Raw genomic sequence first — 23,259 nt, forward strand, 5'->3', positions numbered from 1 at the left:
CATAAGCCTCTTCTGTCTACTTGTTGAAAACACATGACCCTCTCGGGTATTTCCGCTCAGATGGAGGTGAGCAATTACAGCTGGAAAATTGGAGCTCAATTACAAAAATGTCAGCGTGGTTATCAAGCCATTAGAGCCAAGCCGGTGGAATTAAACACCAAGCTTAGTGGCTGGATGAAGATAGAAAGCACGGAAACCAAGATGACTTCAACCACTCGAATAAAATCGCGAGAAAGGGAAGCAGCGTGTCTGCACGTGCTGCGTACGTCTGTCAAAGCCGTGGACGTTTTCAGCACCACGGAGAGTGACTTCACGTACGCGTCTTGAAAAAGCTGAACTTGCTGCCTTGAAAGTCAATTCCATGAAGCATGAATTGACTCTTTGCAGCAGCCATAAAGGCTGTTCTCCTAACTCAGCAGTCAGTTTATCTAGGACGCCCAGAACTGGATCAGTACTGAAGATCAATGCCAGGGGTAAGATGTATGTTGACCACTAAACTCGTGCTTACTTTGCAGCGCAGTTTTTTTTTTACGGTGCCGAGAAACTTAATGGGCACTTACCACGTTGTCCACGTTAGAGCCATGTTCTCGAGGTGACAATCGACTTTTCTACACTCTGTTGCGGTTTCTGGGCCACGGTTCGAGGCAGCCAAAATCCACGAAATAACATCCATACAAGTCTCCCACCCGCTGCCTGAAGATGACGCTTCTCTTCCGGACCTTTGAGAAACAGAAAACTGAACTGAAGCGGGGAAACGATCCCGTTGTTTCCTTTGAGTCAAGTCCTCGTTTAGTTCGAGTTTTGAGGTAACTAGGAGCCGAGTCTGAGAGTAACAGAACACCTCCTCTAGTATTCCCCCTCCTGCTTCATCGAGCGGAGAGAGACGGGGAGGTGATGGGGGAGGGAGGGAGGGACGGAGCAGCTGACACACACAACTCTCTCTCACACACACGCGCGCGCAGGCAGAGGGAGAGCGAAAAAAGAGAGAGAGAGAGGGGGCGAGAGAGGCGATGCGGACTAGGACGGAAAGCTGTGCCCAGGTTTACCGCAGGAGCAGCGAGGAGACGGAGAGCGGCGCACCGCGCTAATCTAATTACGTCCCCGGCAAAGAGCGCACGGATTACCGGCTGGTGCTTCTGCCGCGCGCCGCTATCCCTGGCGCTCTGCTCTTCAACGCGGGATGAGGGGAACCCAGAGGCGAGCTCATCCAAATTTAACTCGTACTTACCCGCCCCAGATCATGAAGATAGGAGGGGGAAAAAACTACTACGGCATGAAGTGATGTGCCAACCTCTGACGGCTGCTGCCAAAACATTTGAAAAGAAAAGCAAAGAGACAAAACTAGCGCATCAGTGAAATGGCTCGCTTACAGAGGACGTTTCACAGTCATTAAAAATGAAAACAAACGGTTCAGTGTTCTGTCAAATAATTAAATATTGAGCGTTAAAAGTCAATTTGGCAAAACAACTGACAAACACCAACAGTTGTAAAGTTAAAGCCTGTCTTATCCATTGAGTCTTGGAATTGTTCGTGCTGAAGTGGCGGCATCAACCATTAGGGCTACAGCTTGCTGAGTCTGTAACAAGAAGGAAAACGGCTGAAACTGTCAGGATTCCTCTCTTCAGCGCACCATTGTGATATAGAGGGTTTTCACGGCGCGTCATCAAACCCGGAAGCCGCCATGTTGGAGATACTCACGGCTCAGCACAGAGCGCCACTGAAGGCGATTCTGCAGCGTGTCCTTGAAAAATGGCAAATTACGGTCATGTTTTGGGTTGTATGAATCGCTCCTATTGTGAAAAACATTTGGAGTTTTATCCACTTCCAAAAGTTATGACAAATCAAGGAGAACAATGCCAGAAGTTGTCGGAAGAAAAGAGGCGCTTGTGGTTAGCGAAGCTGAACCGGGACCTTTGTGGCAAAACTGTGGATAACATCCGAATATTTTGCTCATTAAAAAAAGAAAACGCATAGCCTAAATGACGGTTAATTTGCATTGCATTGCCGTGGAAGAGAATACACAGAACCTTTATCAGAACATGTTTATTGATGCCAACCCACACAGTCAAATGTTGTCGATTACTCGGTATGACAGTTCCCTGATCCATCCACACAACATCTGTTGAGGCGCCTCCGAACTCCGGTGACATTTCAGGTCCTCGGCAGTATATGGAATAGGCGAAAAAACAGATAAGTGATGATATAAGGATGGGTCTGCGACGGCAGACTGTCCGGATCGTCATTCACCCAAGACGGCGGAGCCAACTCGTATGGGTCTGCACCACTAATAAAGCTCAACTTTTCCAAGTGCCGTGCATTTTCGTGGTCAAGTCCCTCTCTGTATGTCCTGTTACTCCCAACTCGTTTCGACGAGCCTTTCTGGGGTTTTTTGGCGTTCTTCCATCACACTCCATTCACAGACTATGGGGGTGTTTTTATCTCCAACATGCTGTGAAAGCCCTTATAGAGCAAGACAGAGTGCTGAGTAAGATGCTTCAGCTTCTAGGCATCTCATTTTGGGTGTCTCTTTTACAGAGGGGTAAAAGAGGGTTTGCCAAAATTGCATTTATCATAACTGTGATTTAACCAATGACGTTACTCGTTACTTCATATTCACAACTCTTAAAAAGCAGTGTCCATAATCTGCATGAAAGGCTTCTGTGGTGGTGCGGATATATTGTCATTATGTTTCCATTTTAGCTGTAAAAGACCAGAGAAATATTGTAGTGGCGGCAAGCTATGTGGAGGCTCGAAACCATGTCCAAAGCAAGCATTCCAATCTGGCATAACATCTTCAGAAAGCGCACGCGTGGATTGACCAAGCTGGTGGGAAAAGAGCCCGAAGCAGACGCCACTAAGGTTCGCTGGTCTGACGCCACAGGAGAAGCTACTGCAGCCAAACAGCAGAAGCTTGACTTGGGAGCGCCTGTTGCACAGCCTTGATCTCAGAAGCAGTTGAACACACTAAACGCGAGGTGTGTTGTGGAAGACGTGCTGCCTATCGCAGCTGTGGACTTGTCACTGCAGTTCATGTTTCCAGTTGCTATAGTTGTGTTGCTGTTGAGATGATCATCAGTATCGGTTTGGCACCATTGTTTGTTCCTGCTACTACTGAGGGTTATTTAGCACTGCTAAAAGTATAGTCAATGATCACAATAAATATGCCCATCAAATGCGTCAATATTGTCATTCGTTCACCTGCCATTGCACCTTAAGGTCACTAAGTGGCGACTTTGTAATCTTATTACACTTGAAGTGGGTTAGAGCTTATAGATCAATAGATGACCTATATTACCAGACTATCTAGTTCAGCAGGCCACACAAATAATGATAATTCTGTCCCAGTGTTGCTGGTTCCTGACCCAGCCTGGTGACTGTGCCAAGATGGTTATGTTTGGGCTCCGCTATAATATACCGTTTTTAAAAAGTTACTTTTGCTAGTAACTAGTTACTTTGAAAGTAATGAGTAACTTGAAGTAACACAGTTACTTTTGATCGAGGTAACTAGTAACTAACAAAGTTACTAATTTAAAGTAACCTGCCCAACACTGGGTTGATACAGGTTATAGGGAAGTGGGGAAGAGATGGAGAGATTCCAGCTATACTCCAGCCTGGAAATGTCACACGCTCATTGATAGAGTTAAGTAGCTTGTGAAAAGGATGAAATTGCTGACGTATATGGTTTAACCCTTCGAGCGGTTGTTTTTTTTTCATGATGCACCATCCATGGTGTCAGGAAATGCCATGTAAGGCTCAACATGTGCTTCAAATGAAAGCCTGATGTGTCAACATGCGATGCTTCAGAAGCCACATAGCTTGCAAAAGTCCACTTTCCCAAGGTCAATATATTACGCCATGGGAGTCGGGATGAATTTTCACCCTCTGATGACGATCCTATAAAGGGACAGAATGTGAGGCTGATGGTGATGACCAGCCATCATCTTGCCTCCCTCTTGAGAGATTAGTAACAGTGTCTCCAATGGATCAGACTAAAATCAGTAAAGGTTATGCCATTCACTATTTTTGTGAGGACCTTTGTTGGCATAACGCTTTCCCCACTCCTTCACCCATAACCAAACTTGCACCTAATCCCTACTTTTACTGATGTTTTGACCGTCTGAACCTTGCAAACTGTCGTCACAAAAAGGTGGTTCAAGATGTGGCATGTATGTATATACGTGCACAGCCCAACCACTTTCCAAGCAAGGTGAGTGTTTGCAGACTAACTTTATAAACGCTGTCGGTGAAGACCAACAAGCTGGGTTATAGGTTTTGAGTATACAATATGCAATAGGACACCTTTAAGGGAGTCCATGGGAAACCTTATACTTGCTGCTGTTTCTCTCTTACTACATGTTGGAACATGGATCTTTGAAGTCAATATGTTCACAGGAATGATGATATATGTATAGCCAGAGAACACAAGGAAAGAATGGCTGATGATTCTTCTCCTTTTGTTGACAAAGAGTTAAGATCAGCACCCAAAAATAGTTTGCCCTACTTTGTCACAAGTTGTCCTTGTGTTCCCACAAAAGTAATTATAGACCTCATGAGGAAGTAGGACAGTGAGCTCTTCATGTTCAATTGCTGAAGTAATGATTTAAGAAGTGAAATGTGTTTTGAAAATATGAATTCTAAACAGTCATTCTTGTGAAAAGCTTGTGTTCTACATTCTGTATTTTTGAAACTTGGGGAGGAGTTGGGGTTTATTCAGTCGGGTTCGGTGCTAAGACACTTGTCTTAAACATACTCTGATATCAACCCTGCTCACTGATATTGTCGCTCAGTCATTATTCTTGAAATAAACAGAAAAGGGAGTTTGGGCTGATTCACTTCTTCAGATCGTGTTCAGAGCGGAATCATCAACTACTTCTTCAAAGGTATCCAATGCTGACTCCCTAAACACATTTCTCATTGAGTCCATTGTGTAATCATAGCATTGTTTATGTTGTAGTGGGATTAAAAACGCTCTCAGTAGTAAAGGGGGTTTGCTGGCGAGGGGCCAAGCCAATTACAGCCCCTCTACCACTGTGATCGTACCTGTGTGTCCATCTGCCCCACTCTGCTTGTGGGATTACACAAAATCCTATTGAGCTCTGGGAATGGCCATGAGATCTGTGGGGCTGACCTAATCACAGAGAGGCGAAACAATACAAGAGTTGTTTTCCCTTCTTCCGTTGCCAGAAACACTCAAGATGGATAAAAGGGAATTATCTTTCAGTGATCACTATTCCAGCGGAGCCTGCGCAATTATGTGAGAAGATCTGATGATGCTGGGAATAAAGGAGTATTGTGAAACAGAGACAGAACTCCTCTCAACAAGATCCACATTGTCTCACTTGGGAACATGGAGAACATAAAGTTTGTTCCTCACTTGACTTTTCGCAAAATTGGATTTTTGCTGGATCATTTTCAGATTTTCAACCATAAATCTACGTCGACATACTGTGGAGCAGCATTTTGAGGATTTTACAAACTGTTGGTTTTAGGCGACCAACCGTCAATTTTGACGGCTGAACTTTCCCCCTGCAACTTCAGCTACAGTGACTGGTTAATTAGGATACAGTTACCATCATTGCTCAAGCACTCTGTCTGACTTGTTACATCGCTCTCCAAGTCTGAAGAAAGTTTTAAAGCACGCGCGGTATCATTTTTAATGAGGACCATTATCATCAAAATATGCGGCGCTGTTGCTGTAAGACTCCAGTTTGATGTGCTGCTGACAGTCCAAGTCCACGTCTGGGTGGAGAAAAAAAAACAAGGCATGAATACCAGTTAGGAGCAGATCCCAGTGTGGTGCTACACAACTGTACCACAGAGAGAGCAGTCGTGACTGTAAAATAATTTCAACGTCCATGAGCCTTGGATCCTGACCATGATGGGGTGTAAAAGCCGCTGCAGTGTTGCCAGGAGGGAAATGTAGGATTATGGTTCCAGACTCTGAATCATATTTTGAGGAAAATGATCTCAAACTGGAGCAAAACGTCTGCGGATATGGACCAGAAAAGCGATCCCTGTAATATTTGCTAACTGTGCACTGACAAGTCATTTATGGCACCAGTGCACGTGAGTGTCTGGGAGACGGTGCAGCTACCAGCAGCGGTGCTATATGAATGTGTCATGGAGTGAAGACAGCGGATCATCCAGCCAGTCGTGCTCACTGTTTTGAAACAAACACATCGACATCGCTCCTATCTATTGCTCAACAAAGCACAACTGATGGCCATGACATCTCACCGAGGATTAGTTCCTCTGTGGTAACAATTAAACATATTAGACATTGATCTTCATTACCGCTTTTGTCTTCATTATTTCACTTAACTGACATTCCAGTTAGCATGATGAAAAATAGATAGTTTTCTCATTACCTCACCACGTCACTCCCATGGTGAAATACACTGATGTTGGTGTGTGCTTCACTTGAGAGCGTAATGGGTCAACATAAGGCTGCCTTTGGCGTCAGCATAGGAAACCTAAATCCACTTCCAACTGTCAGTATATTACGCCACAAACTCTGCCGACCATATCCTGTAGTGGAGATGTCCTCTCTGAATGAGAAGTCAAATACGTCCTTGAGACGGAGAGAGCCCAACCACCGTCACTGCAGAATTTAAGCAGCCCTTTAAGAGCAGAATCGCACCGGGTTAAAGCTACTGGTGTAGAGGGCTGCAAACTCGGAGTCGGCAAGTTAATTCATATATAAATTCTATCATTCAGCTCTCATTGTGGTGAGTACGTAGCCACCACTTCCACAACTAGTTCACGTATGTTGGCAGTTGTTTGTTTATTGCTGCAGGTGCGATGCCATACTCTGTTGTGCAAATTTATGCTTTGGAGCTTCATTATCGCGCACACATATTGCTTCTTGATGTATGGATGAACTATCCCCGAGTCGTCTTCCAGGGCAACAGAAATATATCAGTTATGACTGATCACACTGATCAGAGAGTGATCATAACATCAAGATGAGGCTGTGAGACGTGACTCTCACAGGTACACATCTGACTGGTCCTGATCCCTGGCCATGGCTACGTCCTCTGTAGGCTACCAGAGGTGATCTGTTGTTTTTACTTGAGCACAGTTAAGAGTTTTACTTTCAATGTGCTCACTTTGTGCACCGGTTGATGGAGCCATTTCATATAGTTTATTATCTGAAAGAACAAGCAACAAACTCAGCTCAGTTCAATATTCAGTATTGCTGTTGCTCAGAAATGTGTTCTTACTGTTTTATTACGTGTGAACTTTAGACAAACCTCTGATTTGATTTATTTTACAGCCATATGGGGATGATGAAAGAAGAAAGAAGGATATTCTCTCTAGAGCTGAAAACTAGAGGTAAATGTTAATGTATGGAGCTGCACCTGTTCAAGCTTGTAATAAAATTAAATAAAAAATACATACAGTGACTCAAGGAAACCGTTGTCTCTAATGTCATTTTATTTGGGGTGGGATTCGATAAAAAAAATCGAATTAATTACATAATTTGTGATGAATTAATCTCAATTAATGGCAGTTTAATGGTATAATAATATTTGCCACCAGATGCCACATTTTTCAATTTGAATGAATTTGATATATTACTGAATCAAATCATGAACCCATACATACATTTAAACAAAAAAATATTGTTTATTTTGCATTAGTTTGACAATAGCACAAAAAATCACCTTATATATCACCTGATTTAAACTAAAGCTCTTTTAATGTCTTGAAAATATTTGTATAAGAATTTAAATTTTATAAGAATTTCAAGTACATTCGGAGTAGTGGAAACCCAGGCCATTGTGTAGTGAAAAACATCCCTGAACAAAAGCAAGCAGACCGTTTTTGTTTGCTTTTGTTCAGGGATTCCTCCATGTTTGTTGCTGTTGCTATCATCCTAGCTGCCATGTGTCTTGTGAATCAGTGTGATCAGTGGACCAGGAACTGCTGCACTTATAAAGCTTCCCTGTTGTCTGGAGAGCAACTGTTTTATTAAATTAAATTAAATTAAATTAATTAAATTAAATTAAATTAAATTAAATTAAATTAAATTAAATTAAATTAAATTAAATTAAATTAAATTAAATTAAATTAAATTCCCACCACTACTTCTTACCTACCCCAATAGTCACATGTAGTATTATAGCTACTGAGCAACAGCACAAGTGAGGTAATGCTGAGATGAATACGATGGTCACCTCCCTGGAACCTCATCCTAAGCGCAGCCTTTTCTTTAGAAGACATGCTGTGTTTCAACTGAAGCGCCTATTGCACCGCCCTTCAGGCTGACTGCTGCGGCAACATTGAATGCAAAGGTCCACCAGCTGAATGTCAATATTTCATGCCTCAGGAGCGAGTACCAGGCGGGATAGTCGGGGAGGACAAAAGCAGGGTGGCACATGAATGGTGGTGCGCTGTGGTACCACTGCAGAATATCTAGGTAGATAAAAATGCTGGATCACTCCCAAGACCTGATGACAGTTGCAGTTTTTTTTTTTTCTTATTCTGTTTGATTTCATTAATCGCTAACTCCAATGAACAAAGATGATGGCTGTGAACACAGAGAATGGGGGGAAAAAAATGAGAGCGACTTGAAAGAAACTGCGTTCTGCCCTCTATCAACATGCAGTATCTCTTGCTGGAGCTCATCCTAGTTCATTTGGTGAAGCAGATGTTAATAGCTTTACAGGGCAAAGCAGTAAGTGTTTAATTAGGTCTAGGGGAAATGATTTATTCAACACATCTGGGCCCGTAAAAAAGCACTCGGTGGACTGAGTTCCTCTCCTGAGCCAAGATATCGTATCCAGCCTGAATGTTTAGTCGGCGAGGCCTTGGTTTCAGTTTTGATGAGCAGAATGGCGAGGAACCGAGTCACAACTGCACCTATGCAGAGGAGAGGCCCAGTGCAGGGGGGCGTCACAGATGAGCAGGCAGTGAAATACAGTTTCAGTGCAGTGGATGGCTGGGATTTGAACTTGTCCCATGATGGCTGAAACCAAGACCAATCATGCGTCCAGCAATTTGTTCCTTGAAGACGTGCAGTCTACTTGGACTGTTGACCATTCAATCACAGGCAACAATGAAGACTGAAGCTATACGATGTGGCCTCAATGAATTACAAACACCATAAAAAAACAGCTTCATATCTTGACTTGTAATTTCACAGAGGTCGACAAGAGCCGCCAGCACTTCTGTTTGGTGCTGCTTTCTGTCTTGAATTGTGGATGGAATGTTTAATTTAAAAAGGAACAGAAAATCTTGGCACATGAACAACTATAATCATAACTACCTGTGGAAGAAAAGCAATGGCCTTTATCTATGGAAGCAACATTTTTTTCTATTGTTTGCATTCTGCCACAGCAGTCTGACCATCTATGCATGCAACCAGCTTCTCATGCAAGGTTTTTCCAATGAAAGTTTTGGTGACCATGCATTGGTTGATGCTGCGACCAAATCACAGCATAGCACCATTTTGCCAATGCTGCATTTCCTGAATGCGGTAATTTGTGCTGACATTTGTGGGCCAAAGTAATGTGTCTCTATTGCACAACACTTTTCATGACCCACGCAGGTCAAAACCTGTAATTTTAAGTCCAAGACGGCGTGTAAATTCATTTAAGACTTGACCAAGACTGAGCGCTGCTACACTACTTCGAAGGATTTCAAGGAGTACTATAAATAAGAAATGACAATCGAATTTAAGCGATCTTAAACAAGTTAGCTTGACCATGATTACTCTGTTAAAACGCCTATGCGCCAACGTGGAACGGAGAAGGCAGCCTTTTGTCGTGTTTCAGGTTTTTTGTGGCTTTTAATTGTGTTATTTCCTGTTCTCCTGTCTGTGGTTTCCGTTTCGCAGCTGGAACTCAACCGCTGATCAAGCTTGCTGATTTCTACACCTTGGTTCCAGTCTGCACTGCCAGATGGTTGCTTCACGTCCTCACAGTAACCTCTCTCGAGCTCCTGTTGTATATTTCTAAATTCCATGCGTGCTTGATCTTCTGTCTGCCTCCTCCTTAGTTGGTTCTCTTCGCTCTGTTTTCTGTTTCCCGCTTCTCGCTATTTGATTGTGTGTGAGTTCTTTGTATAAGTCACCCTTTGCTTTCCTCTTGTCATTGTTAATTCCTTGTGTGTGTGTGTGTGTGTAGAGCCACCACCAGGCGCTTTCTGTTATTTGGGCCTCGTGAGTTATTTTCCGAGTTTATTGTTGTGTTGTCCCTGTTAGTTAGGCTTGATTATAATTTGCCTCTTTTCTGTTTCAGATTTTTCCCCTGCCCTTGAGTGTATTTCCCAGTCCGTGTTCTGGTATCGGTGCCCTTGGTTCAGCGTTCCTGTTCGTCTTTTGCGTTCTTGTGTAATTGTTAATAAGCCTTGTTAAATATGCTCTCGCTCTTTAGAGCCTTCTGTCAGTCCTCAGCAATTCAGCAACTGGGTCTGTAGTGGGTGTGGATGCGAAAGTCCACTTTCCCAACGACAATATAGGACACCATTGGAGTGAGGATGGCGTGATTTGAACCACAGAGATCAAACTATGCTTCAGAAGAGGCCTGTCGCACACTCCCCATTTTCCATTGTTGGACCATGAAGTATGTGCCCCATGATATTGTGGCAGAACACAAAAGGGAACAAGGTTGGTCCAAACAATTCACCATAAAATAAATATGTCAAAATAAATTATGTTCTTGTTTGTGGTTGGAATTAGCTGTGACAAATCATAAAGCACGATGAGTTACATGTACAATTACGGATACCAACCTGTAGTCGAAACTGTGAGCAGGTTCACAGTTTACGTCTGCTGCTCACGCCGTAAATCCTTTTAACACGTGTACATTTTCACAGAACATTGATCCCTGTTTAGCTGAGCTGCCAGACATTTCATTTGAAGATTGATACGCTTGATTCTCAGCATCCTGCGAGACCCTGAAAGACCTTGTAATGAGTCGAATCATATGAAATGAAACCCAGCACGTATATGCCTTCAAATTGCACGGATGTCCTAATGTTATCTATTCAAAACTCATATGGTTGAGTGAATGGTGCGACCACCAACAATCCAAATTTAGTTTCACCTTCAATTTCCTTGAAGATGAAAAAGTCCAGAGCAATTTCTCTCCTTTTTCCTGTTTCACTTATCTTGATTGGGTTGCAGCAGGGCAGAAGGCAATTCCAGAAGTTGTCACTCTATTACTGTACTGACATTGCTAACACCCACAACAAGAAAGGCCAGAGGAGGCTCCTGGTGTGTAAGGGGTCTCATGCGATGTCATGCTGATATAGTGTGTAAGGCATGTGCAGCATTCTGTGAGTAAAGTGGCATTGTTATTTTCTAACTCTGTAAGTGGTAGCAGATATCAATCTTTTGTCTGACAACAGCACACAAACACACACAAAAATATCTCGCCCTTCAGAGAAATGTGAAGTCTACTCTAGTTGTACTGTGAACTGTGTGGCGCAAGCGAGTGGACTGCAAAATATGGTCTCAACACTAGATGGGATCTTATCTTATCTTGACTCAAGAGCTTTCAAACAGGCTGGTGGAGTTTGAGCAGGAACAGTAGAGGTGGGAGGCTGGGGTGAACACAGAATGGCTCCTCCTGTTTGTGGGTTTACACAGGTTGCCAATGAAACGTCCACCAACCATTACTAGAGTCAGAACCAAACTGTGACAAATGAAGACCTCAATAGTCAGAGTAAATATGTGGAACCTACTAAGCAAAGAAATGGAAAACCCACATTTTAGAGAAATATTATTGTCACTCAGAACCTTTCTGTACATTGCATGTCTGCGGATAACTGTCATAGTATGCAGCCTGTTTGTCATCATCTCTTGACATTTCTCACAGCAAGTCAGACTCCTCCACCTCAACCTTTTGATCATCCTCCACAGTCACACCTATCTCCTTCATTTCATCATTTACAGTTAGTTACAGCTCTCCAGTCTGTTTAACAAGTCGCAATCTATTGCAGGGAAGATTGTGCGGAGTTTGGCACAAATGGAGAAGAGTGAGTGACAGGACACAGCAGGCAATCAAATCATATCTGGACAGCTGGAACCTCTTTGTCCCTAGACAAGTGCAGCAGGACCTGTTCCCTGTCAGTCAGTAGGAACTGCACTAAAACACATCGAGTCACGATGAACTTCAAATGTCGGTGTGGAAAGGAGGAAGGTAATGGCAAGTCTATCAAAGAGAGAACAGAGAACATTGATGGGTCTGGTCATTAAAAAGTCACATACATGACATACATAAACTGTGTTTTCACCCATGAAAGAACAAGTCATGATCTCTAAAGCTTGCTGTACCAGCGGTTTATCAGCCGTGGCGCTGTGGTGAGTTTGTGATTTCTGGTTGTTGTATGTGGTTATTACATCCTGGCTGATCAAAGTCCACCACTGATGTGTGTTTGAGTCAATGTTTTTTCAGGGGATCGCCCTTTCAAAGCCTGCGGGATCAGATATTCCAGCAGAAAATGCGTCAGGAAATAATCAGTAAAGATTGTGGGCAATGCTGCAATGCACCTCGGCAAAGCTGCCTGTTGCGTACTGGAAAGTGTTTTATCATCAGCAGGACGCCCTGCTGTGTGCCGCTGCCATTCTAAATGAACAACTGCAGAATATTCCAGATGTAATGTGTTCCCTGCGACAGAAAGTTACTTAACGCAGGAAATGAACAGGATTCAGAAGAAACTCTCCACGGCAGCATCAAAGCGACTGTCCCTGCAAACTGTCATTGAGTCTGAAACTGTTTCATTCGTCGTGGTTTCAGCAGTCAGCTTTTGTGACACGAGGCCTAAATGCGGATTCAGAGGCATTTCCATCCCTCCAATTAAATATTTTCGCCAGAGGAAACATGGAGACATGATTCTGTTGCAAATAAAAGGAAGAATAAAGACAGTCAAATCAGCCTTGGCCCTGATTTATGGCGCACATTCTTTCCCTTACAAGGCCGGAAGACAACTCACTGTTTGCTTTGGTGTTCACTGTCGGTCTTGAAGTTGTCTCATATCTCATCTGCGCTCATGCTATTCAATAGTTTGTTGTTCAAGTCATGCTAATAGATGAGTTCAGTTATGGTCCATCCTTGGAAAAAAAGAGCATGACATCATCAACAAGCAGATGCTCAGATATATAAAGGATTTAAAGAAATATTCAATTGTTTTAAAGGAAAATTAAATATTGCATTTTTTGATCTGTTGCGAAACAACACAGTTTATTTTGCATGCACTAATACAGTTTACAGCTCAGACTGTAGACAAGCCTGTCAACTCTGAATACCGTGTTGTCAACAATACAAAAGGCAATTGAAATCTATTGACTGTCATAGCAGTGTTATCACTTCCAAAACCAAACTCAAGAAGTTAGTAAATCAATTATCCAACCATCAAATTAGCATCTGCTTTTTCTTGATTTTTGTAAATGAATGGAGAACACTTTTGTTGATCATGTTGTGTTATTACAGATAATGTTGATCAAGTTCTGTGGGGTTGAATATTTATTTGAAGGGTTAAGAAGTCGTGCTAACCTTTGTACTTTGCTAGTTAGGATCTTCCTCTACTCTTCTTTGTCGACAAGGTCTAATCTTTAATACATTTTTCTAATGACTTCAATTGCTTTTTGCATGGTACTTGATCGGAAATTCACAAAAGTAAGTTTCTTTTTTGCATCCCAGCTCAGCTCATTCATGTTACTTTGTTTATTTAACGGGGATTGACTATTATGCGTCTTTGCTTTAACAGTTAACATTAATTATCATTTTATGGGTAGCTTCCCCAGCGCTACTTATACAGTGGTACCTCGGTTTTCCGTCCTGGACTTTGAACAAGTTGGAGTTGGAACAAAAATGTTGAGATTTTTTTGTTTCTGATTTCAAACGAAAATCCAGTACGCCCCCGATAAGAGCCGGAAAAAACCTAACGTGCGTGGACCGACCAGCTGACCCACGACGCGCTTTGTTATTGTGTATAACGCAGCCTATGTATGTGTCCCATTAGCTACATTTAGTGACTGTTTTTTCTTCACATTGAGGTGTAAAACCTTTCCTGTCTCCGCACTGGAACGTGGTAGAGTGTCACAGGGGAGGTGCTGAGAGCTGGACACGCACCGGACACCTCTTCACAGTATATCTTTTTCCATTCATTGTAATGGGAAAAATGTATTCACAATTCGAACAAATCGCTTCTCGAACGGCCGTCTGGAATGGATTATGGTCGAAAACCAAGGTACCACTGTGGTTTTCAGAAATTGCACAGCGAGATCGAAACTAATCAGATTTTTTTTGTGAGGTCATTCACATTTCTATTGAAATCGTCTCTTAAGTGTGAATGTTAAAACAGCCCCAATGTGTCCTGCATGCACAACTGAGGCCACAATAACCTCATAACCCGGGTTAACATCTGGCGGTTTGTCCTATTGGAGCCAACACATGCACTGTATATTAGTTTTAAGGAGCAGGTTAACACCCTTGGTTCCATTTCAGTCAGATGGTTTTAACCATGCCAACCGCAGAAACTTGAGTGCATAATATTGTTCAGGCTGGAGGTCAGATGATGAAAAACGAAATGGACCCTGTAAAATTTTAAAGCATAAAGCTTTATGGAGGCTTGAAAACACACCTCGCCCTGAAGTATCGCCATGAGAACGGAGTTGCCGGCACAAAGGACTTTCACTTGGAACTTGACGCCACAGACTGCCAGGAAAGTGGTCACATATACAAGATAACATATATAGTGAGCATACATATGAGACATGGGTCGGACAGTCGAGATGAACTTAGGTTGAACCGTTCAGAGAGAGAAAGAGCGCAACGCGACCTGGTCGTTCATACGGCAGTCGTATCGTATCTTATTGAGTACCACATACGAAATAGGCCTAGGTTGGATTTGAAAAAAATCGGAATTGTACTGTTCACACTGATGTAAAAAAGTCAAATACATACTCAGAGTTGACCTGCAGTGTGAACAGAGCCAAAGACGCTGCACTTCGGTCAAGTTGAGAGCAGAATCATGATGTATTTCTAATTTACACATATGAAGGGAAATCACTTGTCTGTCTGACTGACTGTCCGCAGATGAGACGCCACTAAAACATCTCCATGAGTTGTTGCATTGCACTGTGAATACACAGGTTGGGGACCGAAAAAGCTGAACCTGCTACTTCAGGAGCAAAAGATCACTGATTGCAGATTTAAGCATGAATGTGTTTTCAAGGCTTCGATTTTAATGCAACTAATATTCAAGTCCATGCAGTTATTCCAACCAGCGTGAACTCTGAGTCGGTGAACAATGACAATGCACTTTTTCTTGCTGATAGGGACGAGTTCAAGGCTTTAAGCCACGCTGGGTGGATTTTTTTAAGGCTCACTTTAAATTGCGTTGACCTACCTTATTGCTGACAAGCAAAACGCAAGAAATGCAAACATTCTAATGGAAGATTTGGAAGACGGGAGTGACCTTCAGTTCTGGTTTAGTCATCTGTTTTTGTGGACTTGAAGGATATGGTCAGTTTTGCACAGACGTCCACAGAACAGCTATTAAGTCGACATTTTTTTCTTTGTTTTAATGAAATGAAATGAATTTAGTTGAAATCACTCATACTGTATTCATAGTTCTTTCAGATAAATATGTTAAATTGGACTGGACACCACATCTGGTTTTGAAAATCCCATCAGAAAACAAAAATGTTCTTATGGCTCTTGTGGAATGAACATTTCTTTTATTCAACTTACGAATCCTTCAGTGTTATTGGAGAACCAAAGAGTTGTTCCCATGCCGTATTCATTCACAAGGGTCATCTTTTTGCTGGGATAAATACACACACTTGGGGCAATACTAAACCCTGAACATTTAAAACATGAAAAACAACATATTTTCCACACATAACTGGAGATACTTTCAATGACTTCGGATCTACCTGTTAATATAAAGGTTTTCTTGACATTTTTTTTCCCAAAGACAGCCATATCTTGTAAAAATAAATCATAAAATAAAGACACTAACATAGTAAAACTGTCCTTCTCCACGTAATCTTTGATGTTTATATTTATCTTACAATTGATGGCATGAGCCACAGACCTCTGTGTCTGTGTCTGTGCACATCTGCACCTGAATGCAAGTGAATTCCAGAGCTGGTTCTTGGAGTGTCCTGCATCAGATTCATTCCTGGGTTGCTCACAAACTACATCCCAACCACAACAGTTAACCTGCAGTGTTGAAGTCAACCGCCGAATTTAATGGAGCAGCTTCATTGATTTGGGTCAGGGATGAAGCACTAGTCATATAAATCACCTTGATTGACCGGTGCACCTGAGCTACAAGTTCATGCTTCAATACAGCGCAGGCTTATAGATTCCTCACTCTGTGTGTTGAAGTATTGTGCACCAATTCCGAATATAACATTTAAAATGGGCTAAAAAAAAAAAATCGGCTACTGCTTCCAATGGAAAAGGCTCTTATAAATATACAGCAGTTATAATATTCGTGTCATTGAAAAACTAGGAAAAACTCATTTTCAGAGATGATTTTAATGTTAATATATTCAGGTTAATATGTCACCTTAGTGTATAATGAGGCATTCAAGTGCTATAAACAGGTATGTTGTGTTTTTGTCATGCAATGTTTCAAGTCAAGGGCATTTCTAGGAGTTGTCGCTGTCCAAAACGGGGACAAATATATGGGCGGATATGTGGGACAACCAGGTGCAGAAAAATGAAGTTCTGCTCAGTGATGACATTATCCTTCACCTTTGACTCATAGGTCACGGAGGAACACGCCTCCAAAAGGTCACCAGAGTAGGCATGCAAATCACTCGACATGAAGCCGTAGCATTGATCCTTTTCTAACAGCAGCAGCAGCCTCAATAAATTCAACTACTTCAATTATGCTTACCTTGAATCAAAATGTGTGGCTCAAGCAAAAGTTTGTATTGCTTTGAAACGTCAACAGAAATCATTTTAATAATGAGTCTTCACACTTCCGTATTCTTGAACTTTGTTGAGTGGCAGAAGGCTACTTTGCTGGGTGTGAGCAGTATTTCGACACCTCAAGAATGAATCTTTTCAAATATTCTCAATCTCTAAGTAACTATGTTTCAAATTCACAAATGTGGCACAAAATGTTCTGTTTCACCAATTCATTTTGCCTTCATCATGAAAGCTTGTTCATCCAGCAAGGGATCTTGGGAGCAATGACACACGTCAAGCGACCTTTTATCCAAGATGAAGAAGTGTGTTTTTGGCTGTGTGAGAGAGTTCAAGCAGTCACTATTGCTGAAGACTCCACTATGAAGGCTCAGTAGATTAACCTTGTAGCCAAATTAAATGAATTAATTAAATTTTATTTTTTTATATTATTGCTTCCACAATGTTTCCACCATGAGCAGTATGACCTCTCTGTGCACTGTCTCATACTCACTGCTTCTGTGCTTCACTTTCTGTCTCAGTCTTTTCTTTGGAATATTCTGAATCTGTGTTATTACATTTGCTCTGCAGGTGTCTGTTATGCTTCTACGATGTATCCACAGCCTCACTTGTCTCCATGACGTGCTTTGATAGAAACATTCCCACAAATGTTGCTCAGATTAAAGATACAGGTGTCCACCATCTGCCTATGTAAAGCATGCTGTGATGTTGCCTGTAGCAATTTCGTGACTAAGTCTGTCTTTCAAGACGGGCAGCAGCCGAGTGGAGTTGTCGTCCTGTGCAGCAAACATGACTGTTTGTTGAAAATGAGTGAATTTTGAGTGAGGCAGCCACTTTATGTACATGTATGCTGTATATTGCTATATACATCCATTAGTATACTGTCGGTTGTTTGTGTACTGTATGTCATGCATGTTCCTTCATCGACAGGACCAAATACTTCAGCATGAAATTCACTGTCCCTGAGGTTTATATGCAGCATGATGTTGCCACACAGAACAAAATAGATACATTTCAGTCAGGGGTCCTACTGGAGTCAGTACACTGTGAAGGAATTAAACAAGAACACTCCAGCTCGTAGTATGTCGCCCACTGGATCTACACCACTGCTTCATGTTGAGGCATGGCAAATGTATTACCTTTTTCGCTGCGCACGTACACGCTCTCAGGTTTTCATCTGAGTTCCTGTTTTATATATGGAAGCATGAATGGCAGCTGCAATTTCATTGTTCAATAGGATCTGCTGTACCGAGTGGTAAGTAGAAAGTGAGTCTTTTGAACACACACACACCAACACCAGGACATCATCACACGTACTAAGCCTGTCCTCATTTGTCGGCCACTTTTTCTAAACTACTTTTAGTAGTAACTGTCGTCAGATCGTGCACATGTGACGACCGTTGAGCCCAATCCAAGTTTGACTCCTGAGATCATACATGAAAAGTTTAACAGAGAGGATAACAAATCCTGTCTTCAACGTCTAAATCCATCATTTCAGTTGAGCAACGTAGTCGGAACTCTCACACATAAACAAAAACGAATATATTCTAAATAGTTCATTTCTTGGGGTGGAAGAAAACCTGTCAGAGGACATGGGTCTGCGAGGTCAAACGCAGGATAAAGAAAGACTGAAAATTCTAGAATTATGGCAAAAGTTTCCATTCAACTTGCAGCTGAGTGGAGATGTTTGGGTGAATGCGTTTCGATGTATTTTTCTTGTTCCACTGATGGCGCAATCACACTTCAGTGAAGGGATAAGTGAAGACTCCCAGTGAGGAGTAAGTAAGACAGACAGCAATCACAGCGAGTCCCAGTCAAGGACACACAGACTGAGTGAATCAGGCGACTGCTGAAGCAGATATGAGTTGTGTGAGTTTATCAAGGTTTCATCGAGTGAGTTTAATATTCCATCTGACTTTCTCCACCTTGCAGCATCTTGCAGCCATGGCCTGCAACGTGAGGGTGAGGGATGTGTCTTCTTGCCTGTTTGGGGTCAACGTCTTGGCAGAGTATCTGCATCCCTTGGAACAGAAAATTGGGTCATTTCAGTTCAATAAGAAATCAAACGGTCCCAGTCTTCCTCAAAATGCAGGCTTCGGTCCAGACCAGATGGGAAGTTTGACGTAACCGGGCTGGTATCACTCTCCTCCCTCAGCAACAATCAACCTACTTGCCCTTGACTGATGAATTTAACCTCTTTACTGCGTCTCAGCAGCAGCTATTATAAAATAATTATGTCAAGTGGAGGCCAGAGCTGGTACTTGAGCGGAGGGATCAGAAATCACAATACTAATAACATCTTGCAGTGTGATTGTGAACAGTGGAATTGGCAGTAAAATGTGAAGCACAGATGGAATTGTTGCGAAAGAAAGAGAGTTAATGGACCTTGGTCTGTACATCAGTCTGTGAGTCTCAAATCAGCTCTTACTTTGTTTTGATGCTTTTTAGTCCATTACATGCAGCTAAAAATAAAAGGTGCCCTGGAACAGTGTGTTTCCCATGGCCATCCAGAGGGTGCTGTTGTCTGGGAATGACAATGCAGCTCCCACATTACCCCAAATTAGAAGTTACTGAAACAGTCGTAGACCAGTGATTCTTAACCACAGGGCTGGGGTCCATGGTTGGGCCGCGAGCACCTCCCAGAGGGCTGCTAAAGTTTTGTTTTTGGTTTGTTTTGCATGAGCGAGACGCTCAGTTTTAATACATTAGCCACATATGGTGTGTCACTAAATTGACTTGACAGCTCCAAATCTGTGATAGTTACCAACTACGGAGATGTTCTTGAAAAGAATGGTCTCCTACCAGTAAGACATCCCTGGATCACCTAGTGGAACCAGGTGCCCGGGTCATTGTCAACTGGCTTTTCTGGATGCAGAGAAGGAGCATCAGTTTCTGTCCAGACAGAGTCTAGAGGTTTGTTGAAGTTAGGAGACAAAGTTTGGATATTTGGAGAGGAAGGGCATGGGCATTGAAGAAAGATTGTTGGAGATGAAAAATACTAGTCAAATGGAGAAGAGGAGCACAACCAGGGGTGTTCATCGATGTGGTAAACAACAAGAAGACAGATATAACAAGAGAGGATGCTCATGATTTACACGGAGGAAGCTGGTTTGCTTTGGCAACACAAATGGAAATGACAAATAAGAATGTATTTTCACAAAAAGAAGCAGGCTGCTTGCCATGTAACAATTTGTAAAAAGTTTTTGACACTTACCAAAGTTATTTTTGTCAAGTTGACAACATCTCATTCCTGTTTCCTCCTCACAGTCCAGCTGAAGCCCCCTCCAATCTTGTCAGCTTTTATCTTTATGTTTTGTCTCTTGTTGCCTCCCGATCTGTCAGCGTAGACACTGCAAGCCTTCTCATCAATGTTGAAACTGACACCAGCAAACTTTGACACTGTCAGTCTGTTTGAAGTCGTGACTTTCCTTGTAATTTCTACCTTCTGGTCAGCAACCCCTTTTTCTCTTTGGGTTTTCCTTCAGTTTTTTTTTACACTTCCAGCTCAGTTTCTTTTCAGGTTGCAACACTTTGAAGCCCTGTAATGGCATTTCTACTCCTTTTTCTGGACAATGTGATGCAACATATGACTGGATGCAGTGAAATAATGGGAATGCATGGACATGGCTATCAACCCAAAGAGCGCTGTTTATGCTATGTGAACGGCTGTAACCAAAAGGAAAAATGGCATAACCCCTCTTTTAAATGTATACCAAGCCAAGTCACATACATCCATACATCGCACTTCAGTGAACCGGCGCATAGTCCTGTTCAGAGATGTGGGGAGGGCTGGAGCGTATCGAAGCAGTCATTGGGCGAGAGGTAGGAATGCACCCTGGACAGGTCACCAGTTCAATTAACCTAAGCATTTGGGCTGTGGGAGGAAACTGGAGTTCCCGGAGAAAAACACCTCACTAATTTTATTGAATTGTATTGTTTATCTGTGGCTATTTATTGGTGAATTCTCCAATGAAATGCAGTGGCATGAAAAAAAATCCTCCAGCTGTCAGCTCTTCAATAATGTCCTCCGGGAAACTGTGGTTCCCATTGGAACAAGAAAGCCACACACAAAGAATGTGTTCAAGAAGTACAAAGATGCCTACATGAAAACATAAGCGCACCGCAGAATAAAAGCAGTGGCTCCATTCTGCCAAAGATTTTTCTCTGCCCCTGTATGGTCAGCAGCACTCCAAATAACTTCAGCAGTTTAATCTTGATGAAAGTCTTTCAGCTCTGTTAAGGTCTTGAGGTGAAACTGTTGTATTTTGCAAATATCTGTTCAATCTCAGAAATGGAGGCTGGAAGACTTGAATCCTGCCTGAGAAAAGTTAATATAATAGCTCACATGAAGTGAGGCAGTAGTAAATGAAATGCAAGGTAAGAATCTGAGAAACCTGTGCCAACTATTCTAAGGTTTCTGAAGATGTGCTGAAGATGCTGCAGCATAGACATTGCACTGTGAACGCCTACTATGTTCTGAAGATGACTGTTTCTTACAAATTAAGGTGAAAGGACTCCAGCATTCTGCGTACAGTTGTCGTGCTGCAATTATTTGAACTTTTCATTGACACAAAGGCTTCATCTTCAACATCTTCCCTCTGATATGGTTTATATTTTGATTGCTCGGCTTTCAAAAAACCTTCACCCCAAGTGTTGCGTCACTCTATGGGCCCGCTGTCCAGCCAGCTGGATCATGATTCTGTCACACATGACTGCACATGTCGCATTGTTACTGCCCTGACAGTGGATCTGTAGCCCTCGGTTGTTAAGTCACACCGCTGCTGGCTGCTCCGTTGGCTCTTAGGTGAAACGCTCCAAATACCACTTGTGTCTGTCCACATGACAGGCAATGAGAGCCACACCATGTTGTCCCTTTGGTTTGCAAGTTCTGTGTTCAGCTGTGTATTTTTGTGCAAGCTATGCCAAGAATTTGCTCTGAAGACTTAGAGGAATATGCATCAACTGGACAAAAAAAGATGACAGACACCACATGAAATGATGTACAGTACAAGTAACATCCGACTTACAACAAGCTCGACTTGCGTCCACCCGTACTTACGACCACGGCCAGCAGATGCATATTTTTTTTAAATTCAATGTCTGGCACCGCAGCACATAGCAGCCCGGCATCGGGTTCGACAGTTACAGCAGCACAGTATCCCAGCATCTCACTCTCACACAGCGATCAACCACTACAGTAGCTATAACCCTCGCGTAGGCTATTTTGAATGGCATTCAACTTAGGTCCAATCTGACTTACGACCGGTTGGAACCGTTCCCAGTCGTAAGTCGGATGTCACTTGCATATGAATCAACGATAACAGGGTCCAAAACCATTGCCAATCTACTTTTTTTGTCTTCACAATAGAAAAATCAATTGACATAGATATATACATTAATATAATATACATTGGTGCATTTCTCACATCTGTTCTTTAGTTCTTCATTCAAAGTGTTTTCACTCCATTGTGTTTGTTGAACCATCATTGCTACTGGTTACTACAGAATTGGACTTGGTGATGCAACACCGGTCACAGTATTGTGATTACGGTGGAAGCACCCACAATTTGGCTACTGCTGTTAGGTGATGATTATAGTGACAACATTTACAGTTTGCATTGGTTGCTGTCAGTGGATGGGTTTGCAGTTGATGTCGCATACTGCATCCAGGGCAACATTGAAAGAAGATATTTCTGAAAACATTGGAATGCAAACAACCCTTCTAAGGAGCAAATCGAGGTATGATAAAACCATTTTTATTCGGCACCCAGCAAAAAGAAAAGGTGCCCTCTTGGATTATCATCAACAAGGTACTCTCTTGGGATTATCATCCTCATGTTGTTTGGGGGCTTTTAGACATACCACCTCCCCCGTTACCTTCAATGACAGCGCATTGTTTTCCCACACATTGTCCTATTATCCTTTTTTTTTTTTTCCGAATCAGTACAACAGCCTTCACCGTTTGTGACTGCGTCTCCTATGTGAAAAAGAATTTACAGAGGATGGAAGTTTGAAGCCCTGACCGGTCACCGGTGATCACACATGCAACAACAATTTTGAGAATGTTTTAATTAAAAAAGTCCAAAGGACAGGGCCATGCTGGCATGCATTCAATATGACATGGATTTTTGTCTCGTTCAACCTTTACTTTTCCGAGGCCAACTGGGACCAGATTTTTTTTTTTTTTATGAAAGTTTCATTCAGTCAAACAAAGGGACTGCAGGGAGTTGCAGCAAACAGCGGCACCGATTCTCAGCTGGAGCGACTAAGAGCTTCTGTCAACGGCAACACCACAGGGGTGAACAGAGTGAAATACTGTTCCCACTTGTGGGAGGGATTCCCCAAGCAGAGAATATTGTCAACC

General features: G+C 42.4%; 1 protein-coding gene across 4 annotated transcripts in view; it reads right to left on the reverse strand.

The window, feature by feature from the left end:
- The window catches only part of LOC128758639 (protocadherin-15-like), a 175,399-nt gene extending 174,539 nt beyond the window's left edge, over window positions 1-860 (reverse strand). For all 4 annotated transcript variants that reach the window (XM_053864808.1, XM_053864806.1, XM_053864805.1 and 1 more), the window contains exon 1: window positions 561-860. The gene's annotated coding sequence lies outside the window, so the exon portion shown is untranslated. The remainder of the gene's footprint in view (window positions 1-560) is intronic.
- Between the last annotated feature and the right edge of the window lie 22,399 nt (window positions 861-23,259).

The sequence above is a fragment of the Synchiropus splendidus genome, chromosome 5 (assembly GCF_027744825.2).
Source record: "Synchiropus splendidus isolate RoL2022-P1 chromosome 5, RoL_Sspl_1.0, whole genome shotgun sequence".
NCBI classification, from domain to species: domain Eukaryota; kingdom Metazoa; phylum Chordata; class Actinopteri; order Syngnathiformes; family Callionymidae; genus Synchiropus; species Synchiropus splendidus.